Source organism: Pithys albifrons, chromosome 11 (genome assembly GCF_047495875.1).
Source record: "Pithys albifrons albifrons isolate INPA30051 chromosome 11, PitAlb_v1, whole genome shotgun sequence".
Classification (NCBI taxonomy): domain Eukaryota; kingdom Metazoa; phylum Chordata; class Aves; order Passeriformes; family Thamnophilidae; genus Pithys; species Pithys albifrons.
Window position 1 is genome coordinate 2,261,734 of NC_092468.1, and position 22,320 is coordinate 2,284,053.

A 22,320-nucleotide genomic window follows, 5' to 3' on the forward strand; every position below is an offset into this window, starting at 1 on the left:
TGATGGAATAGGGCGGCTGTGTCAGGGCATAGGGAGTCTCTGTGAGGGAATAGGGGGGCTCTAGGAAAGCACAGGGGCTTTATAAGGGCATGGGGTGTTCTGTGAGGGCATGAGGGGCTCTGTGAGAGAATCGGGGGGCTCTGTCAGGGCATAGGGAGGCTCTGTGAGGGAATAGGGGAGCACTATGATGGCATAGGGGGCTTTATAAGGGCATAGGTGGGCTCTGTGAGGAAATAGAGACGCTCTATGAGGGAATGGGGGGCTCTGTGAGGGAATAGGGGGGCTCTGTGAGGGAATAGGGGGTTCTGTGAGGGAACAGGGGGGTTTATGAGGGCATGCGGGGCTCTGTAAGGACATGGGGAGGGTTGAGGCATAGGGGGGTTCTGTGAGGAAATAGGGGGGCTCTGTGAGGAAATAGGGGGCTCTGTGAGGAAATAGGGGGCTCTGTGAGGGGTTGGGAGACTTTGTGATTGAATAGAGGGCTCTATGAGGGCATAGAGGGCTTTTGAGAGGGGATGGGGGGCTCTGTGAGGGCATAAAGGGGCTCTGTGAGGGCATAGAGGGCTCTGTGAGGGCATGGGGGCTCTGTAAGGAAATAGGGCGTTCTGTGAGGGAATAGGGGGTTCTGTGCGGGAATAGGGGGACTCTGTGAGGGAATATGGGGGCTCTGAGGGAATATGGGGGCTCTGAAGGAATACGGGGGCTCTGTGAGGGCATGGGTGGGGCTCTGTGAGGGCATGGGTGGGGCTCTGTGAGGGCATGGGGGGCTCTGTGAGGGCATAGGGGGGCTCTGTGAGGGCATGGGGGGCTCTGTGAGGGCATAGGGGGCTCTGTGAGGGCATGGGAGTGCTGGAACTTGTGAAGAGATGGGGGGCTTTGTGAGGGAATAGGGGGCTCTATGAGGGCATAGAGGCCTTCTGAGCGGGAATGGGGGCTCTGTGAGAGCGTAGGAGGGCTCTGTGAAGGCATAGGAGGGCTCTGTGAGGGCATAGGGAGGCTCTGTGAGGGTAGAGGTGTGTTTATGAAGGCATGGGGGGGCTCTGTGAGGTTATAGGTGGGCTCTGTGAGGGCATGAGGGGCTCTGTGAGGGAACAGGTGCGCTCTGTGTGGGAACACTGGGGCTCTGTGAGGGCTGCTGGTGTTGCCCTCTTGGGGGGGCAGTGGTGGCTTTTCAGAGCATCCCTTCGGGGTGGTGGTCACTGGGGATGGACAGTTGCACCAGCCATGCTGTGCTTGGGCATGAGGAGACATCCCTGCCTTGAGCCATGTCACTGCTAAGATACAGACACCACAGGAGGGGAGGAAAAAGTAGAGCCAAGCAAAAAGACATGTCTGTGGACTTGCAGAAGGTCAGTGGCAGAAGAGATGGAATTGCAAAATCATTTATACTGGAAAAGGGCTCCAGGATCATTGAGTTCAGCCCTTGGTCTCCACTTTGTCCCCCAGCCAAGAGCACTGAGGACCATTTCTTGAACATCTCCAGGGATGGGGACTCTGTCACCTCCCTGGGCACCCCATTCCAGTGCCTGGCCACCCTTTCTGTGAAGAAATTCTTTTTGATGCCCAACCTGAATCTCCCCTAGTGCAAGAGACTGTGTCCTCTTGCCCTGTCACCAGTTGCCTGGGAGAAGAGGCAGAGTCCCACCTTGCTACAACTTCCTTCCAGGTGGTGTAGAGACCTTCAGATCTGCACCATTCTTAAATGGGCCAACTGTCCCATAAATCCTTTTCGCTGGCACTTTTCCCTTCCCAGTGCTGCAAACAACTCCTTTCCTCCACTTCTGCCTCCCTTCCCATGGTTCAATACTACTGTGGCTTGACCCTGAAGCCTTTGGAATTGAACATTATCTAGAAAAAAGTTCCTTACCATGGAATTGCAGGCCAGGAGGGGCAGGCAGAACATACCTAGGCAGAGGCACTTGCTGCTTTGCTTCATTCCTCTACAGCCTCTGGGATAATCCTTTCCTATTCCCTCACATCACAGCAGCCCATCTTCCACCCCTGGATCCTGTGACACAGAGTTTAATCCTGCTGGCACGAGGGAAGGGTGTAAGCCAAGAGCAGCAGGACTATTTTCTGGTGAGCTGGAATTTCAGCAAGGAACTGTGACAGCTTTTGGAAAAGGGCAGGGTTGTCATTTGGTTTCCAGGGGGTTTCTCAAGGTGGATCAGGGTCTCCAGAGCTTGGTGTTGGTTGAATCAGGATTTGTTCTGGCTTCATTCCCAGTAGTGAAAGGTTTCCCCATGCACAGACTGAGACAGAAAATGCCACCGTGCCATTATTATATTTTTCCTCCTGTACCTTGAGGAACTGGAAAAAGCAACACACATTTACTGGTGCCAAAGGGATGCGGCTGTTCCGCTTGTGCCTCATGGCCTTTCTCCTTCTCCCATCACTCTTGGCATGCAAAATTGAATCACACCCTCCTCACCCGCTTCCCACGGGGGGAAAGGTGGCCTTTAAATCATAATATGATTGCAGACAATGTTGCAGAAGGGGAAAATGAGATGAACTTTAAACTCCCCTTTGCTTTACAAATTTGTTCACGTCTCCCCTCACAGCTGCTTAGTCATGCCCATTAGATTTGCCATTTTCTGGAAAGGAAAAGTGGAAGGGAATTTTATTATCTATTCAGCATCTGACTTGGTGCCTTTTTTCCCCCTCTTTTGTCTGGTTTAATCAGAAATTTGCAGAGGTTTTGATTGGACTCCTTTGATCAGAGAGCAGAATCCCCCAGGTACAGGATCGTTAGTTCTCATTAGCAGGAGAAACATTTTTCCATGATGGTGCACATCCTTGTACAGCTAATTGAGGAATCATCACAGCGACTTTCCTGCCCCATTACTTTCCATGGATACCTCAGAAACCTCCAACAACTGCCCAGGCTGAAAAGGAGAGGGATGGCAAACAGCACATGGAAGGGACCAGTCATTGAATTAATTAGTAACCTCTAAAGGAAACACTCTGCATCTTTCTGTGCAGTTCAGTGCTACTGGATGAAATTAAGAAAATGAAATAAAGGACTTGGCAAGTTTGATAAGGAGGTTGGGTTGGTATTTGCATATCAAAAGTAGCCAGAATTTTTGGAACAGTAACACACGTTTTGAAAGGGGTTTTTGGTCTTTGTGTTAGAAGAGTTAAATCAGTTTTGGGCTATTAAAGACTGCAGAAGGAGCCCTGATTTGCATATGTGCTGTCAGTAGGAATCTTACACTTCAACCTGGCACATCCCCAAATTGGACACTGGACAAGATGCCCATGTGCCTGCTCCTGCCTGTCAGTTCCCCTGGCCTTGCATTTGTGGTGATGGGGTGGAGGAAATGGAAGGGAACGGGCAGGAGGAGAACATTGAATAGCCAGGAGGAACATCTCTGCAGTGGGCTGGGAGCCAGCAGGGCTGCAGCAGCCACGCAGGAGCCGGTGCTCGGAGCGGGTCACGGAGCTGGATCCCAGCCCTGGCACTTCTGCAGCCATTTCAATTAATGTCTTCATTCAAGGCAGAGCCTGGGGCTGGAAAATCTGCACTACTGTGAAATGTGATAGTGTTGTGCCCTGGGGTGGCTCTATGGAAAGTGTTGAAATATGCAGTGCTGTTTCCTGAAGAGTAGAAGGTGTGTGAGAAGAACCTGATACCTGAGAGCTCCTTACTTGGTGGTGACAGGATGGGACCCACCCATCCAGGCTGAAGATAAGAGACCTGTGTGAGAGCAAGAGGCATTTTCTTCTTTACGTATTTCCTCCTTTTCTTTTCTTTTGCAGAAGTATTTAGATGAACAGATACCCAGTAGATGCAATCAGATCTCTGTTGCAGGAAACCTTTCAGGTGGTGTTGGATGCCCGAGTAAAAGACATGCTCCACCAGATGTCAATGGTTTTCCAAGGAGGGTATTTTGCCAAGGACCAGTTAAAAAAACAGAGAACAGTAACAGGCACCCCTGGCCTCAAAATCAAGAGCTGACCTCAGCAGTGTCTTGTATGGGGCATGTTTTGTTCCAGACACTGTTCCAGTCGACATTTGTGACTGGATTTTTAAGCTCTGTGGGCATAGCTGTGCCCTGTGACCATGGATGGGGCACAGGGTAGCCCAACTTGAAGCCTGGTGTGATCTGGCCATTCCTGACACTTTAATGGACTCACAGGATGGTTTGGGTAGGAAGAGACATTAAAAATCATCCAGCTTCAACTCCCTTGCCATGGGCACAGACACCTCCTATTAGACCAGGTTGCTGAGATCCCTGTCCAGCCTGGCCTAAACATTTCCAGGGATGGAATATGTGGACTGACATTTCTCAGTCTCTGGCCTGGGGATGTGTGATCTTCCTGCAGTGTCAAACACAGGTGGCTGTTGGAACAGTGCTGAAAAAGCACTCCCTCCTATTTATCATCCGTTTTCCACAGCTGAGGGGTGACAGTGGGAGAAGAAGGACGGCCAGGCACTGCTGGGCCATGGCTGTTCATCACTGGTGCAGAGATCCTCTGGCACAGCAGCCAGGCACACACACTCCCCCAGCCTCCTGATCTCATTGTTGTATTACATCTGACATTCCTTCCTTCCACTACTATGTTATTTTTGGTCTGACAGCTTTATGAAGGAGAAAAGAGAAATGGAGAGGGAGACACGCACCCGGACAGACACAGGCAGTGTTCATTCCTTATCAGCAAGGAATGGGGCTGACTCAGGCACGAGGGATCTGCTGATTGAAACATCTTGCTGTCTCCAGCAGCTCACTATCTGTCATGGAAGGGAGATTCCCAAAGCTTGCAGATGGGAGTGAAAGGGGCAGCATTAGGTGAGGGGGGCTGGTTTTCCAGGGATCTTGTCTTCTTGGCCTGAGATGCTTCCTGAACTCCACTGGGATGTCTAATTAGTGGGAGAAATCAATCTGCTGTCTATGTAGGGATGTTGCCAATATGGTGGGAGGGTGGTCATCTGATTGATCACCTTTAGTGCCTGGTTTTAATGCTGGCTACAGAAAGTTGTACAGACGGGAACAGCCCATGGTGAGATGTCCCATCTGGGTTGGTGGGAGAACAATGACATTCCATTGGAGTCCTGATTCTGGTTTCACTTTGCAAAGAGAAAGAGGGGAAATGGAAAAGTGTGTGTGTGTGTGTGTAGGGAAATGCCATGTCAGACAAGGCTGCTGGTTATTGTGTTTCATTGGAAGGCCAGTGGGAAGAAGGAAGTGTGTGTGGGAAGTGGGAGAGGCAGCAATGAAACCTAAAAAGTTGAGGGCTGTGATTGTGAAGGTGGAAAAAAGGAGTGTGAAACACGCTGGAGTTCATTCAAGCTGGATGTTTGCTGGCAAAACATGCAGGAGAAAAGGAAAGGAGTGGGGAGGGAAAAAAGCTGGGAATGCAAGTGAGGGGAAAAATGTTCCAGTATGAAAATAACACTGAGGCTTGTTCTGCATCTGAGGATTCACCAGGTGACCTGGAAAATCCACAGTGCTCATTCTCATTGCAGGAGGGGAAGTTACAGGCCAGCAGGCAGTGAGGGATGACCTTTGGCAGCAGGTCCTTTCTCTGGATGGTGGGCTGGGCACGTATTAGCTGGCAAAAGGAGCAGAAGACCAACCTGGTATCCTGTGCATCCATGTGCTTCTCTGTCTTTGGTCCATACCCTTTTCTCAGGATGCCAAACCTCACTGAACACCCTCTGCAACAATGTTTGCATCAGGAAACTTGGGCTGTCCCCAAAGCAGCCCCTCACACTCACTGTGTTCATCTGCCAGGGAGGAACAGCTTCCACCCTCCCCATTCCCACACTGCAGCAAAACCGTCCCATTCCCAAGCATTATGGGAGAAAGGCCGATCAAACAGAGCAATTAATTCAACAAACAATACAATTAAGCTGCAGTCCCAGTGTAGTTTCCACCCAGAAACAGAATAAACAGCCTTCCCAGCACGGATAAATAAACTCACAGATGGAGGCTTTTGTGAGTGGCGGAATTTTCCCTCCGCAGCCTTCTTGGGAGCACATAAAAATCGCGGAGTGCATCAATCTCTGGCTCTCCATCCTCATGGCTTGGGAAGGAAGGGATGGTGTGCCTGCTGTGGGGCAGATGTGTGCTGGCTCAAGGACCAGGGCAGGGATGTGGGGCTGACACGGAGCGTGTGTGCTGAACAAAGGCTGCGGCAGCTGCTGCTCCAACACTCCCGGGGCCAGCTCCTGTCCTGCTCCTGACACGAAACACATGGTGTGGAAAGCTGTGAAGGAGGAGAGTGACCTGCTTCACACTTGGCTGGACTCACTTGTTGCTTCAGGAACCGATGGAAAATCCCGTGTTTTGAACTGGGTTCCAAAGCAGTCTGAGCTGGAGATGGAAAAAGTCATCTGCAGAGTGCTTGGGCAGGGCACAGAGAGCAGAGCAGAGCCATTTACCCAAGGAAAAGGGAGGTAAATATTTCCAGGGATGATGCTGGCTGCATGGAGGTGGTGGGATCCAGCCTGGCTACTCTGGCCTTTTCCCACAACAGTCTCCAACTGATTTTGGAAAGGCTTTTCCATTACAAGTCGGCCTCTGTCCTGAGTTATTTGAGTTGATGAAATGTTACCTCCCTTGAGGGCTGGCTGACCGCAGGAACATCAGGGCAGTGTGGGGAAGGAGGACGTGAGAGTCTGGGCCGGACATCTGTGGGAAGAGCAGCTGGAGTGGAGGTGCTCTCTGGGCATCAGGGCTGGAAAGGATGGAAAGGGCAGGCTGGGGTTGTGTTGCAGCTTGCACCGTGTTTGGGGTCATCTCTTTGAGAAGCAGCCAAGCTGGAAGCGGGAGGGAATTGTGCACTTTAAGAGGTGTGAAAAGCCTGTGTGATGTGACCTGTGGCTGTTGTGGACAGAGAAAGGAAAGGGCTCTCCACGTTTATATGGTGCTATATGAGCACTGTTCTGCTGGGGAGGGCTGGCTGGAGAGCAGGGAGGAGCTGGGTGCTGCAGGTGAGGGTCACTCTGCAGGACCCCTCTGCCCTGGCACCTGTGGGGAAGCCACTCATCCAAGTAAACTCCTCCCAAAAAAGAGATGAATGTGAGTTATGTAATTTTTCCTCTACATAATGTTTCTGTTGTTCTTTCGCTCCTCTCCTGCCTCCTATTTTCTGGATGCAATCCTCAGCAACTCGTTGATCACCCAAATGGCTTGATTTAGGATCCAGGATCCCCAGGCAGGGACTTGAGGTTGTGAACCTGGCACCAGCCCCTGCTGCTGTTGCTCTTGGAGCCTTGGCAGGTGCTGTGCTAATGGTGAAAGGAGCTGGGAAAACCATTTCCGGCCTTTGGGTAAAGTTGAACAGTGGGAAGGGTTGTGCCAAAGTGCTTCAAGCTTAGGAATGTCCAGAGCATGACCCAGGGAGGTCAGGACCTGGAAGGTAGTGCAAAAGACAGTCAAGTCAGCAGGAAAATTGCTAGTGGTGGGAAAATTGTACAGAAATGTTGTACATTGGCTTCGAAGTTCACAGCAGGGAGGTCCTTTTGCACCAAACCCCACGTTCCTCTGTCGTTATGGAGTTACTTCAGATTCAGCTGGTGCACTCTCAAAATCAAATCCTTCAGATACACTCGTTAAGCATAAGTCCCATGATTAGGATGGGGCTCAGAGCAACCTGGAAGCTGTCCCTGCCCATGGCAGGGGAGTGGAATGAGATGATCTTTAAGGTCCCTTCCAACCCAGCCCATTTTCTGACTCTATGGAAAGGCCAGAGATTTCTTTCTTGGACTGATTTTGTCTTCTGGGACTCACCCTGCTGTGGCTTCACATTTGTTGTTGCCTTTGTGTTGCTGTTACCTGGTAATCAGCAGATCTGACAGTTGCAGAGCAGACTTTGAGCCTACACGTAGCCCAGGCTGGGTTTTGACTTGGAAGAGGAGGCAAAACATTCCTTTGGTTCTGACTAGTGACTTGCACAGGCTGAGATCAGAGCCCCTCCACTTCCAAATAGGAAACAGCTGCCATTGTGCTCATTCTCCAAGAGCTCCTAGAACTGGCCACCCTCCAGCTTCCTGCAGAAACACCCTTCTGTGGGCTGGGAGGCCAGAGGTCAGCCAGCTGCTGTGACCCTGCCTTGTCCCTGAGCTGACACAGCCAAATCCTGGGATGGAGGACATGAGACTCAGCGTCACCAGGCAAGGGTGTAAACCACAGCTGGCTTGGGAAGCTTAGCAAGGAAACGGCCATGTGAGGTTTTGAGAGTTTTGTGCTCTGAGCTGGCCAGAAAAGAGTCGTTGTGGCTTCAGTTCTCTGGTGCTGAGCTAATGAGTTCCACCAAGAAGCAACATACTTGGCTTGGAGTTGTTTTCCTGCGTGACTTCTGGCCATCTCAGAGCTCACATCTGCTGGTAAAATATCACACGGCTCTGCTGTGTCCTGTGGGAAAGACCATGAGACTTCCTCTTCACCACTATCGTGGCTGCTAAACTGTGTCCAGCTTCTCATCAGAAATCTGCCTAAACCAGAGCTCGTGCTTTCCAGGACAAGGGTCTTGCACAGAGGGAATGCTCTGCATGCAGAGGGGCTGTGCAGGCCAACAGGCACCAAACCTGCTGCTCACAGGACTGGGCTCATTTCTCTCACCACAACAGGAAGGGAGTGCAACAGAAGATGCCCATCTGTATCTGTCCTGTTGGCATTAGAGTTGAGGAAGGAAACCAGAAGTAGCCAAGAGTCTGACTGAGAAAGAAGCTGTTCTGGTCACTCTGTGGACATTACTTGAGCTGGTACTTTTGCAGTCTTTGAGAAGTCTTAAGAATTGTAATTGTTCTTGTGGGTGGTTGTGGGTCCCTTCCAGCCCAGGCTGTTCTATGATCCTGTGATCCTTAGTAAGGTGCCAAGGTTAAGTGAGTGGTACTGGTGTCCTGGGTGATACCTGGTCAGAAATCCTGGGTGGTGGACCATGGTCTGCACTGCTGAGTCACCTTCACGTCCCAAGGGGGTTTCATCTGTGCCCAGATGCTGCATTTCTCAGCAATATGCCCTTGATCTGTGCCAGCCTGGCAGCAGAGCAGGGGTGGGATCAGGCTTTGGCACAGCCTGCAGCAGGGATCTCACAGCAGAAGTCCAAGTGCTGTTCCTTTGCCCCGTTTGACAAGCAAGCCGTGGGTTCTGTTGTCGTTTACAAGTTCTGGGGCCCCTTTCAGTAAATACTGTCAGTGCTCCATGACAAAGTGTGTTTCCCTCCCTGGCATCCCTTTCCAGAGATGTGTTGGACAGGGTGTTTGTACTCATTGACACGGAACAAGCTCCTCGGAAATGAAATCATTTATAAAAGTCACGAGCGGGGCTGGGTGTGAGCGGCTCATTTCCTGCTGTGTTCTCTGAGTTGCAATTAACACCGACCTGAAATATTGCACAGGGCTATTTGTCCTGCCTGTCCTCTTTCATCCCCTCGTTTCCTTTTTCCTTCCTCATCTCCTTCCCTTCGGAGCTGAACATGTCAGTGTTTCCCTTTTCACGGTTTTTTTCTTTTCACCTCTTTGCCCATTTCATTTTCTGTTTCACCCACTTTCCTTCTCTTTGTGGTTTCTTTTTTGCCCCTTTGCTTTCCCCATCTCTTGCATTCTTGTCTTCCCTTCACTTTATTCTCCCTCTATATTTAAACCCAGGCAAAAAGCAAATTATTTATGAAAGGCTGTAATTTATGATGCGTTCGTAATGTCTTGGAAGACACAGATAATTTATTTAATGAGTAAAGACATGATAATTCACAGATGATGATTCCAGTCTGAAAATTAGTTTCATTAATTTGCTGTAAATTCCCTGCCTTGATTTAGTGCACAAGGAGTTTCTGAAACCCTCTGAAAATCCTTGCCATGGTGTGTTTTTGTCATCACTGAGGCAGTGTGGAATCTGCTGACTATCCCAGCCCCTGCTATCTCTGTCACACTCCTGCTTGTGTCCTCCCAGCAGTAAAGCACAGACAGCAGAGAGATTTCTCCATCAGTGTACGTGGCTGAGAACCTGAGGAGGAGCAGGGATAGAGGTGGAATTCCCATTCCAGGAGGTGATAAAACAGGCAGCACAGTCTCATAATGTTTGTTTTGCAAAACCACATGCTGTTCCCTGAGCTCTTGCCTGGTAGGTTTGACTCTGTGAGAGAATAAAAAAGTCAGTTTGCTTTTTTTAATAGAGTATAAAAGGTACTTTTTCAAATAAATTTCAACACGGACAATTTTACAGGAGAGTCTTGCTGATAACTGCAGTATGTATAATATTATAGGAAACCTATAGAAGTGATTCATGGTGTACTATTGATCTAACCCGATTTAACTAAGTGTTTACATCATACCTTATTAATCACAAATAATAGGGCTCCAAGGACACCTTCCAGAGTCAGGGCTTTGCTCTTCACAGCACTCAGTGTCCACAAATTCTGGCTGTATCTTGCTGAGACTACTGTAGTCCATGGAGATTCCCCAGGGATGAGCTTCTCCACTGTATTTCGTGTTGTTTTCAAAACAAGTCTATCAACAGTGCCCTAAACCACTTTTTTAGGGACACTGTTCTGCTGCCTATGTGATGTCAGGTTGGGAAAGCTTCCAGCTTTTCCTAGGAAGAAAAAAAATTGCAGCATGGATCAGTGTCCCTTCTGTAGGTGGTAGTGTGGGGTGGGGAGATGTGTCCCACCACTGGGACTGAGCAGTGAGCACACAAACCACAGTAATTCCATCTGCACAGGGAAAGGAGCTGCTCTTCCTGGAGCAGTTGGGAACACTGAGGATCAGCTGAGAGACTGAGGAGATGGAGCTGTGCTTTGCCATCTCTGCTACACTGCTGAGCATGGCTGCTGACCAGGGAGCTCCAGGATGTTCTGTGTCTGCATGACAGCGGTGTCAGGAGGAACAGGGAAGGGTGGGAGCAAGTGCATGGAGCTGGAAGAGGAATCCCCTCCTTGCCCTCTCAGCTACCTGCACAGAACAGGTGTGATGCTCTGGGAATGGTGGGCAAAGGCCACGAGGGGATACAGGAGGAGGAACCTGTGCAGGTGCTCCCAGCAGGGCCAGATCACCAGCCCCTCACATCACGAGCTGCATTAACACCAGTAAGAAACAGAGGCAAATTATGGTCAGTTTTCCATAAGTCCACAGGTCTGGATGGGATTCAATCCAGAGCACAGAAGGAACTAGTGGATATCACAGCAGGATCCTTCTCAATCTTCTACCAAAGGTCTTGGTAGTGTGGGGAGGTCCCAGTTGACTGGGAGCCAGCCAGCATTATTCCAGTTTCCAAGGAGGGCATAAGGGAAGACCCAGGAGCCTACAGACCTGTTAGTCTGGCTTCAGAGAAGTGAAATGGAGAAGATCATACTGGGCACTATTAAAGGCATCTCAAGGACAATGAAATCACCAGGCACAGTCAGCAGGGATTCCCAAAGGGAAAGTCCTGTCCAGTACTTTTATCAGTGATCTGGATACAGGAGCTAAATGCACCATTAGTGAGTTTGCTGATGATATTCAACGAGAGGTGCTGAGAGACAAGAGCCCTTGCAGTTCTAAGAATAAAATGGGAGAGGAATGGCTGGAGAGCAGCCCTGGAGAAAGGGATCCGGGGGTGCTGGTTAGCAGCAGCTCAGTGGGAGCCAAGAGAGCAAACCACATCCTGGGTGGGGAAAGTAAAGCCAGTGAAAAGAGCTGAGTGTCCCTCTTTATTTATTGGTGTGGCCTCCCCTGGAGTGCTGTGTGGAATTCTGGATCCCATCATTTAAAAAGGGTGTTCAGGGACTTGAATATCATAGAATCACAGAATCATAGAATCGATAGGGTTGGAAAAGACCTCCGAGATCATCGAGTCCCCACCCTTGGTCCAACTCCAGTCCCTTTACCAGATCATGGCACTCAGTGCCACGGCCAAGCTCAGTTGAAAATCCTCCAGGGATGGGGAATCCACCCCCTCTCTGGGCAGCCCATTCCAATCCCTGAGCACTCTCTCTGCAAAGAATTTTTTTCTGCTCTCCAACTTCAATTTCCCCTGGCAGAGCTTGAGCCCATCGTGCCCCCTTGTCCTATTGCTGAGTGCCTGGGAGAAGAGACCAACCCCCACCTGGCCAGAACTTCCCTTCAGGCAGTTCTAGACAGTGCTGAGGTCACCTCTGAGCCTCCTCTTCTCCAGGCTGAACACCCCCAGCTCCCTCAGCCTCTCCCCACAGCACTTGTGCTCCAGTCCCTTCTCCAGCCTCGTTGCTCTTCTCTGGCCCCACTCCAGCCCCTCAATCTCTTTCCTGAGCTGAGGGGCCCAGAACTGAACACAGGTGATCGTCAAATACTGTGCTGTTTAGAGGAAAAGCAATGGGTGGTCAAGCACTGGAACAACCTTCCTGGAGAGGTGATTGACCCCTCCAGCCTGTCAGTGTTTAAGAACTGTTTGGACGATGCCCTTAAGGTCATGTTTCAGCTTTTGGTCAGTCCTGAAGTGGCCAGGCTTTTGAACTTGGTGGTGGTTGTAGGTCCCTTACAGCTGAACTGTTCTTAGTTCCAGCTCAGTGGTCGCATAGAGAGAACTTGCTGAGGGAGAGTGTTGGGCTGGAGGACAAGGCTGGTGGCAGAGCATGTAACAGAAAATTGAGCGCAGGGCGGCGGGATCCTCTTTCCTCATTACAGGTTGGGAATTAAGCTGGTTCTGGGATTTAGTTTTCAGTATCTAATCTCTGTAGACTGTAATGTGAGATTCCCCAGACAAGCTGCATCACGCTCCTCTGCTGTGTGCACTCATTTGCTTCCTGGATAGTTGAAGTTAAATGTATTTCTCCTTGGTTTTGCCTTGTGGCTTGTGTATTTTGATAACCACAGTTGGGCTGATATAAGCAGGTCTTGAAAAGATGTTTCAGAAAGCTATAAATGTGCACTGAACTGGGAGATCCAGCCCCTTTCCCACTTGCTCTCTATAAAATCCTGTAAAAAGAGTTGCTCAGGGCTGTGCGTGGTTTGTGGCAGGTGAAATTGTCCCCTTGTGCTGGGGTAGTGAGGGTGAAATGAAAGCCTCCAGGAATTTGGGAAAATGCTTGAAAAGTAGGGGATCAAAAATTTGATTAAATGTTCAAACCCTTTCAAAAAATAAGCGATGTTGGGTGAGATTTGATTGTGCCACTCTTTGAGAGTCCTCTGAGCTGCACAATCAGTGGGGGCAGTTGGTAGGAGCTGATGAAGAGGAGCAAGGGATGATTCCTTTCAGTAGAAGGTCCTGGGGTTCTGTTACCAATTTTCTGCCTGCTCCTGTCCTTCTTGAGCTTGGGAACACAAGTTTTTTGCTCATATCATGCAAGCCAGAGCCTTGCTGACCATGAGGGTGGCTTCTCATGGGTACTTGCAGTGTGCAAGCAATGATAGCAGTCATAGTGCTAAACAACAGAGGCTCTGCTGGAGTCTGGGATGTGATGGTCAAGGACTTCATTACCCGGGGTAAATCTGATGCTTGAACCTTTTTTTGGTGGGAATCTGAGCCCCGGTGGTTTAATTGTGGCCTAGCAGAGCCATTGAATAACTTCCAGTTGCCTCTCAGCAGTGAGTGTACCTGTGGCTGACCCTACTGCACTTCTTCAGATGCTTGGAGAACAGCCTGGTGTGAGCAGAGAGCTGAGTGAATGTCCATGGTCCATCCTTGTCCAGTGCCTTTGGAATAGGAGCCTCCACATCTTGAGATGTCCTCATACCACCACCTCACAGCTTGGGGTTGTTTTCTTGCATGAGAGCAATCTTCCCATTCTTTCCAAAACTGCTTTCTCTGGGAAGAAATGGGGCCTTCCCTGTGCCAGAGGACCCGTGTGTGGATATGTTGGTCTGGGACCCGCATGCTGAGCTGGACAGAGGGATGGGTTGCAAGAAACTGGTCTGCATTCCCATTGCATGCTTCTTGAACCTAAACTCCTCCTGCCATCTGTGTAAGGGACCTGTGCAGGTTTGGGAGTAGCTTGTTTGAAATTCCAGCCTTGCAAGGGCTGGCATGGAGAGGGCTAAGTGGGAACTTATGGTGAAGGTCACCACTGCCTAGTGATGGTTGTGGGTTCAAAGCCCACTCACAGCCCAGGAAAGCAGAAGTTTAATGTGTTTGGCTCCACTGCTGCCCACGGATCCATCACCCTCGTTTCCTAACAGTCATCCCTTGTTGGAGTCACCATTTGTAGGGGTAAGAGGGGTGCAAATGACAGCCAGAGGAGATCAGGCACAGCAGCTTCAGAAGGCTTGATCAGAAGGTGTACAACTTTATTTTTAGTTACAGCTTCTCCTTTTATCTACTCTTGTACATAACATGCCATCACTGTATTGGTTAGTCAGCTCACCAGGCAGACATGGAAACATTCTACTGGCTACAAGGTATCCCACATCCTATAGGGGGTTCTCTGCTCCTTAAAGGTGCACTCAGCAATTACCTCAGACATCAGGAGATCCACACACACACAGTGTCATCCCCACCATCCCAGTGTGACTAAACTGCGTTGTTTGTTATGAGAAGCAAGAACAAGATCTTGGCAGAGCTTGTCTGCCCTCCGTGTGCATGGGACGAGGCCTCCCCAGCTGCTGTCTCAAGTGTACACTGGAGTGTTCAGCCCCCGTGCTTGGAGCCTGAGAGATGAGGCACGAACATCCCGTGCTGGAGCGTCTCCCCTTCCCCTCGGCAGCCGCTGAGCAGCACGTTGGGAGCAGCTGTGCAAACACAGGAGCACGGCACGTTCCGCAGCACTTCCCATCCCCTCCAGCTCCCACCCTCCAGAGTGCTGCCTGCTTTGACCTCAGGTCTTCAGGATGCTGATGTTGCCTCTGGCCAGGGGTGGATGGCTGGCGGGATGTCACGACATCTGATCTGCACAGACACAGCTCTCAATTGAACCTTCTAAGGGCTTTTCAGGGGCTTCAACCCTTATCGTTAAATAAATGACTTGACTGCATCTAATTTTATGAAGTTTTCTCTTTGTTATTTTATTTGTCAATCCTCTTCGTCATGGGCTACAGTAGTTGTGGAGAGAAGGGAAGAGGAGCAGAAGAAGGAAAAAAGGGACAAGGTGCAACTATGTTTACATTAACACTATTTAAACTGTCCTTGCGCAAGGATATTTAAGTTTCAGGAGGGACTATATTCAGAGCTACTTTTTCACAGAGTTACACACAATCTTTAAACTTATACATACTATGCAAACTATCTAACATCACACAGCTATAGCTAATTATTAAGTAATACATATTTCCTAAAAATTGCTAGATCTAAACAGTCTTAATGCAACTTATTTTAACTTTATAAAAGAGCTCCATTAGTGTTACTCCGTGGAGTTTCTGCAGCTTCATTTCTTGCTTCTGCACCAGCTCAGGGTCTCTAGACAAATTCCATCCTTACCTTAGAAGCTGGCACCTGCAAGTTTGGCTTTGGTTTGCTCACCTGAAAAATGTGTGAATCCCAACAGTGGGACTGTCCCTGGCAGGAGCAGTTGCTGCCCCATCGTGCTGCAGGGGCAGAGGAGCAGCCAGCCCTGGTATTGCTGACTTCTGTTCCGCCCCCATCCCCCTGTATAACTTTAGAGGGCTTGGTGTATGCCTTGGATACTTTGGGGTTGGTAATGGGCCAGTTGCTCCTCTCCAGAGGGGTCAACAGAGGCATCGTTTGAGTTTTGTGTGGAAAATGGGATTCAATATGTTCCCCTCTGCACCTGCCTGTAACATGGCCCTTTTGCCATGTCCAAAAGTGGTGGGTTTGGTCTAATGTCTGCTGGACATCGTTCACTGCTGCTCCTGCCTAGACAAGGTCTCCATCCTGTGCTCCTGAGCTGGCAATATGTGCTTGTCCTTCAGCTGATTTTCTGTTGCTCTTGGTCTCCAAGTTGTGGGATAGACCTGTTTTCCAACAGCAGGACAGCCCCATCCTGTCCCTTCCCTGAGCATCCCTTGGATGTCTGCCCTTTATCCCTTGTCCCTCTGGGCCATGGTGGTGTCTCTGGAGTCATTCTTGCTGGGCTGCCTGCAGGGCACAGAGTGCCACAGGCTGTTCCTGAAGAGGAGCAATTATTATTCCTTTTTTAATTATTATTTTTATTTTTCTTCTTCCCCAGCTGTTTTGACATCTCTTTCTCAAGGAGACACAGCCTAGGCTTTGGTGGTTGTGCCAGTGTCCTGGGGTTCTTGCATTTGGAGGAAGCTCCTCTCTACCCCATGGATCCTGCTGCACCTGCCTCCCTGCAGAAACATCCCACCCACCAGCCAGGTGCAGTGGTCTTTGCTTTTGGTTTGGCTGTTGCTTTTCCCATTGGCACAGCAGAAACAACCAAAAGACTTAGAAATGGTTTTCCCTTCCCTGTAGCTGCAAAAGGATAACTCCTGGGAACTCCTGCTTTGCTGGAGACTCTTGGCTGGAAGAGGGGTCCACCACCTCTCAAAGACATCAGGCTGCCCTGGGAGCTGGAGACACAAAGCTCTGCAGCTGTCGTGGCCCCAGATGGAGCAGATGACCGGGCAGGTTCCCTGGGAAAGGTGGTGGCTTGCCTGGATCGCGGGTGGAGAGCAAACAGGAGCCCTGTGGAGCGGCTTGAGCTGCCTGCTGAACGCAAGGGCACATCCCGAGACCTTTTTCTGAAGCACGCAGAGGAATGTCTGCCTGGGGACGTTGGTAAGTGGTGAGTCCACAAAGCAATCTGTTTGTGTTAATCTCCTGTGGCACAGGATAGCCCAGCTCAGCGCTAAGTGCTGGGCAAACAGTGGGGTCTTTGTTTTCAGCTTGTTACAGAAGCCGCAGCTTATCACACTCTGTAAGCTACAGTGTCCTCTCCTGTGAGAGCTGGCAGAGCCTGGCGTTCTTCCTGGGCTTCAGGACAGAATGGGAACGCCCATCCTTCTTTGAATTTCACACTTTTCCCCTCACTCTTACTTGATTCCAGTATTAGAGGCAGTCCTGGTTAGCTGCTCCCCACACCTTCTACCCATAAAAATCCCCCTGCAGAGACTCACAGGGGGGCTGCCCTTTCTGCAAGCATCAGGCTCCAGTCCATGCCAGGTTCTTCCTTACCACTGCTCCATGTGTAATGAGGGAAAATGGGAACAGCTTTTCCCACCACAGCTCTGTGATCTGGGAGCTCATAAAGGCTAAAGCACTTTTAATTATGATCTTGTTCTGATTATGCCCAGGCTTTGTTTCCTCCCAGGGAACAGCCCTCGGAGGTCAAGATGAACTTTGGATACAGAACTTCTGGCACACACAGTTAGGGAAACTGGAGAGTTTCCCCCTCCTAAAGCCAGGCACCTGCAATGTGTGATCTATTGCTCCCTGGAGGCCTGTTCTCTGGGCTATAACGTTGCTGAAAGCAGAACAAACACATTTGTTTCTGGACACAAAATAGCCTTTCTGTTTTCCCCTGGCTCTGCAGCGCACCAGGAGCCCTGTGTTATCCTCTCCCAGTTTGAGGTGGGGTTTTTCAGTCTGTCCCAGATGGCAGGGCCTGAAGGAGCAAGGGGCTTTAGCTTGTGTTAAAGCTTCTCATCCTAGGCTTGGAATTGAGATTTCTTTAGCTACATTCACTCCCTCCACCCTGAACTTAAGCTGATGTGAAAATGAACTCTGAGCCCTCTCTGGAGATGCAGCAGAGGGTTTGCAAGCAGAGGTTCAACCTGGAAAGAGCCCCTTCAGTCCCCCTCTCGGCTGACTGTGGGTGTAAAGTGACAGCTCAGTTGCCAGGAGCCTTGTACAGGTGTATCTACCAGCATTGTGAGGGCAAAAAGTTATTTTTATTCTGGTTTGAAGCAGGATTGTTGTGGAATTTTCAGTGGTGCTGCATCTCTGTCTCGGCACTGCTGCCCTATGTTTGCTCGGTGCCAGTGCAGCTGTAACTGTTATGGCCAATTAATTAGAACCACTTCCCCTTGTTTTCCTCTTATAAATCACTTCCTCTTTAGTCAGCCCGCAGAGGAAAAAAAGGGAAGAGTGAAATAAGTCTGAAGTAAAATATGAACCTCTCTTTTATTCCATATTTCAGACAAAGGCACTCTGTGGGACAGGCAGGGAATGGGCTTTCTGAGCCACTGCTCCGTGAATTCACACTCTCTTTATGAGCCTCTTCAGTGGATAAAGTGGAGTTTTTAATGGCTGTTGCTGTTCCTTTAGAATGGCTGTGAAGTCTGGGTCATGGCAGAGCAGCCTGAATTCTCTTCCTCTTCGCTGCCATCGGAATTACCCTTTTCCAAAGTGCAAAGCCTGATGAGGGTGGGTCAGTTTGGAGCTTGTCCATGATGAGGATCCTAATCAGGGCTCCCTGATTGGGAAGGAAGAGCAGGGTGCTGCTTTGTGTGCATTTTGCTTTGTTCAAAGCCTGACAAGAAGTTACTTCTGGCCAGCTCTGCAGGTAGAACCCTCTGCCACTGCCTGGAGGTGGATCCCTTCCATTCTCCGTGGAAAATGGACCAGATTATGTGTCTGAGTGAACCTGGGTGGGAGAAGTCTGGGCCCTTTGCCCGTAGCTGGTAAGAAGGTTTGCGTGATATTGGTTTGGGCTCTTTACTGTCCAGCTTGGGGCCTCTCAGCCATGGGTACGTCCCTCCAAAGGGTCACAGCTGTGAATGTGGTTTGCCTGTGAAGCAGGCAGTGTGAGAGGGGTGTTGGTATCCCTCATGGGCAGTGGGATAGATGGGTGTGATGCTCAGCTTTGACTGGAAAGGAACAGCCCAGCTCTGCTTTCCAAATGCCTCTGGCAAGGTCCCACCCCAAGGGGCAGTTAAGGAATCGGGGTGAAGGTGAGCAGTAAACTAGTGAGGGTTGTGGGTCAAAATGGCTAAGAGAAGCACACAGGATTGCTGAAGGATTGCAAAGCTCCAGAGTGAACCCCAACACTGCCTTTGCTCCCTGCATTGTTTTCTTGTGGGTTCATACAACTTCCCTATGAGGGGCAGACACTGAACTCTTCTCTCAGGGGACCAGGGACAGCACCCAGGGATTGGCCTGAAGTTGTGTCAGGGAAGGTTTAAGTTGGATCTTAGGAAAATGTCCTTCCCCCAGAGGGTGGTGGGCACTGACCAGGCTCCCCAGGGCAGTGGGCACAGCCCCAAGGCTGCCAGAGCTCCAGGAGGGTTTGGATGATGCTCTGGGGCACAGGGTGTGACTCTTGGGGCTGGTCTTGTGCAGGGCTGAGGGTTGGACTGGATGATCCTTGTGGGTCCTTCCAACTCAGCATGTTCTGTGATCCTGTCTCCCTGGGTTCAGTATAGGAACAAATAATCCCATACCAGGAATCTCACTACATCTCTTGGTCTAGAGCAGAGCTGGAAGCTGAAGATGACACATAGGTGGCCAGAAGAACAGATGGCTCTTGTGTGCTACACTCAGTGACAAGTCTTGGGTCTTCCTGCATGGAGCCTCCATGGGGTTAACAGGCAGCAGGGCAGCATGTGGGAATAAATCCCATCTGGCTGCTCTGGGCATCTCTGCTAGCAGAGTGATTCCTGCCTTCGGGACCAATGGTTCTGGGGAGGGACAGGCAGATCTTGAAGAAGGCTCTTCTGGTCCAGACAAAGTTGTCCAGGAGTTGAAGAGCTAGCTGTAACTCAGAGCATAATCTACAAGATGGGTCAGCTCATAAAGCTGGGCCGTTGCTGCCCCGGTGTGGGAGATGATCCCACGGGCTCCTGATCCCAGCCAGGCTATTGGTACATCACTCAGTGATCACAGGATGCCAGCGATGGGACAAGGGGAAATGGCCTCAAGGTGTGCCATGGGAGGTCCAGGTTGAACATTAGGGGCAATTTCTTCACTGAAAGTGTGATCAGGTGTTGGAATGGGCTGCCCAGGAAAGTGGTGGAGTCACCATCCCTGAGAGATGTTCAAAAAACAAGCAGATGTGGCACTTCAAAATATGGCTTAGTGGGCATGGTGCTATTTGGTCAAAGGTTGGACTTGATGATCTTGGAGATCTTTTCCAACCTTGACAGTGCCATGACCAGCACTTTCCCCAGCTCTTTCCTACCGTGGCTGTGTTGCTTTCTGTTTTCCATAAGCCATTATTCCAGTCTTTGCTGGCTTCCCAGAGACCTTTGCAAGCATCCCCTGGCTAATGATGATCTGTGTCACCATACATACTTTCTAAAGCTTTCATGAAAGTGGAAGTCCAGGCACTGTGTGAACTACATTGTTTCTCTTTTATCCCAAATTCGGAAACCTTAAACGAAAGAGCCCCTTGGCATTGTTCCTAGGAAACCACTCACCAGGCAGTTGGAAATAATCATACAGATAATTTACTTGAACACTGCCCACAGGCACATTTTAGTCTTCTTTTTCTATTTCTAAAGAAATTGGAAAGAGGGGCAATGTTACTGTCTTTTGAGAAATAATAGAGGCGAAGGGTTGCAAAGGCAGCAATTCTTAAATTTCTTTTGTAGCATTAAGGGAAAATTAAAAAAAAAAAAAGAAGAAGAAACCACACTCAACCTGCAAGTAGCACTAAGCAAGGAAATCCTGCTCTTTTTTAATACAGAAAAAAGTGAATTGATAAATTTTTTTTCTGTAAAAGTACCCAAAGGCTATTTGGAGTTCTAATGAGAGATCTTATTAGGTTCTTGTTTTGAAGAAGGATTAACAAAAGTTTGGGAGGGAAGCAGATTTTGGCTGACATGGTTGTATTGTTACAGTCTTCCCCTCCCTTCCAAAGTTTTCATCTTTCAAAACTACAGATTTTAATTAAAAAAAAGGGGGAAAAATTCTCGGCCTTTCAGCTCGGCAGCACATACAGACAAATAAATTAAAAAGTGGGAGAAGTGGAACTAACCCAATAATCCGTGAAAACCTAATTTCCCTCACAAGCGTCGCTGACGCAAACGTCTCCCCTCTCCCTTCCCCTTCTCTAGTTCAGGGGCAGTGATTGGAGAAATTGGCTAACAAGATCAGAAAATTTAATTACTGTTCTGCCTCCCCTTCCCAAGAAATTGGATGTCACACTTCCCTCTAGCCTGGTTTTAAGATGTGCTGTAGTTGGTTTTCACATGACTTGAACTTGACTGCCGACCCTCTCCCTCCACCTTCTTCCCGTTATTCCTCATGGAAACATGGATTCAATGCAGTTAATCCTTGGATTAGCTGAGATGTGAGAGAGGCCTTGGGTGTATTGAAAGCCATGGTAAAACTTTGCCTGGCCTAAGTGGGGCCAGTTTGGGTTCCTGGTGTTGGAGGGAGCATCAAAGGGGAGGGAGCAGGAGTTGGGATGTGCCATGGAGCAATATCTCCAGGTGCTTCCCATCTCTCCAATTCAGGCTGGAATGGCCTAAAAGAGAGGACAGGATCAGAGAGGGCTGTGGATTTGCTTTAATCTTGCTCCTCTGGTTTTATGCTGGGCCACAGACAGCACAAACAAGAGTTTTCCTAAGATGTCTCAGACCCAAACTCCCTGATTTTTCCTCATTGCTCCCAGGCTGAGGTTTCTGCCGGGTTCCTGTGGATGCTGAAGAGCAGAGTCTGTCCCTGTATGACCACTGGGGGGTTCAGGCAGGGCAGACAAGAATGGGGTGCAGAAGAGAGGAAACAGAAGTTGCTTTGTGGTGTCACTTCTGCCACCAGAAGGGATCTCGGACGTGTAATTATCTCAAAGAAGCTGTTTTGCATAACACAGACCAGTTGTGCCCAGCTCAGAAGGGCAGGTGGCCCAGGCTTTGGTGCCATGGCTGGCAATGTCACCACAGCCCCAGGAGCACGGCAGCCTCTCTGGGTATGGATGCTCTATTTATTTTTCCATTTGTATTCCCAGCGTGTCCCGTGCTGTGCTAACTGTAAGCCTGGCTTAGAAATTCCCTGCGAGCACCTTATCAGATAATGAATGATGATTTATTGAACATATGGGTAAACAGCCCAGATAAGATACAAATACCCCTCAGAAATGCGGTCGCATTTGTAAGGGTGTGTTACCAAACCCACCCCACAGTGCTCAGCTCTGCTGCCAGCTGCACAAAGGCTCCTCCTGCATGGGCTGCCACACATCCCTATCCATGGGCACGTGCCCTTTGGAAAACACTAAGGGCAAGAAGGGGAGCAAGGTCATCTTTCAGGTGATACTCCCAGGGGGCCTATGGGGCCCAGGATGCTTATAGTGTCTACAGGGCCGTGAGGTTGTCCTAGTTGAGCAGGAGGGACCAGCTAACCCTGTGTGGGGGTGATCAAAGCTGTGTATTCTACCCCCTCTATTCATTCCCCAAGGTCAATGGGCCATTAGCAGCAGCTGCCCAGGGAGCCATTATCACCTTCACACCCAGCCTGAGGGGGTGGAGCTGCCAATGGGCCATCAACAGTTCAACACCCCCTGGCTCCCAGAGTTAATCACCCATTGTGTGAGTCCCCGCCCAGGGGGAGGGACTGGGTGCTCCCTGAGGGTACAGAAGTGGTGGGT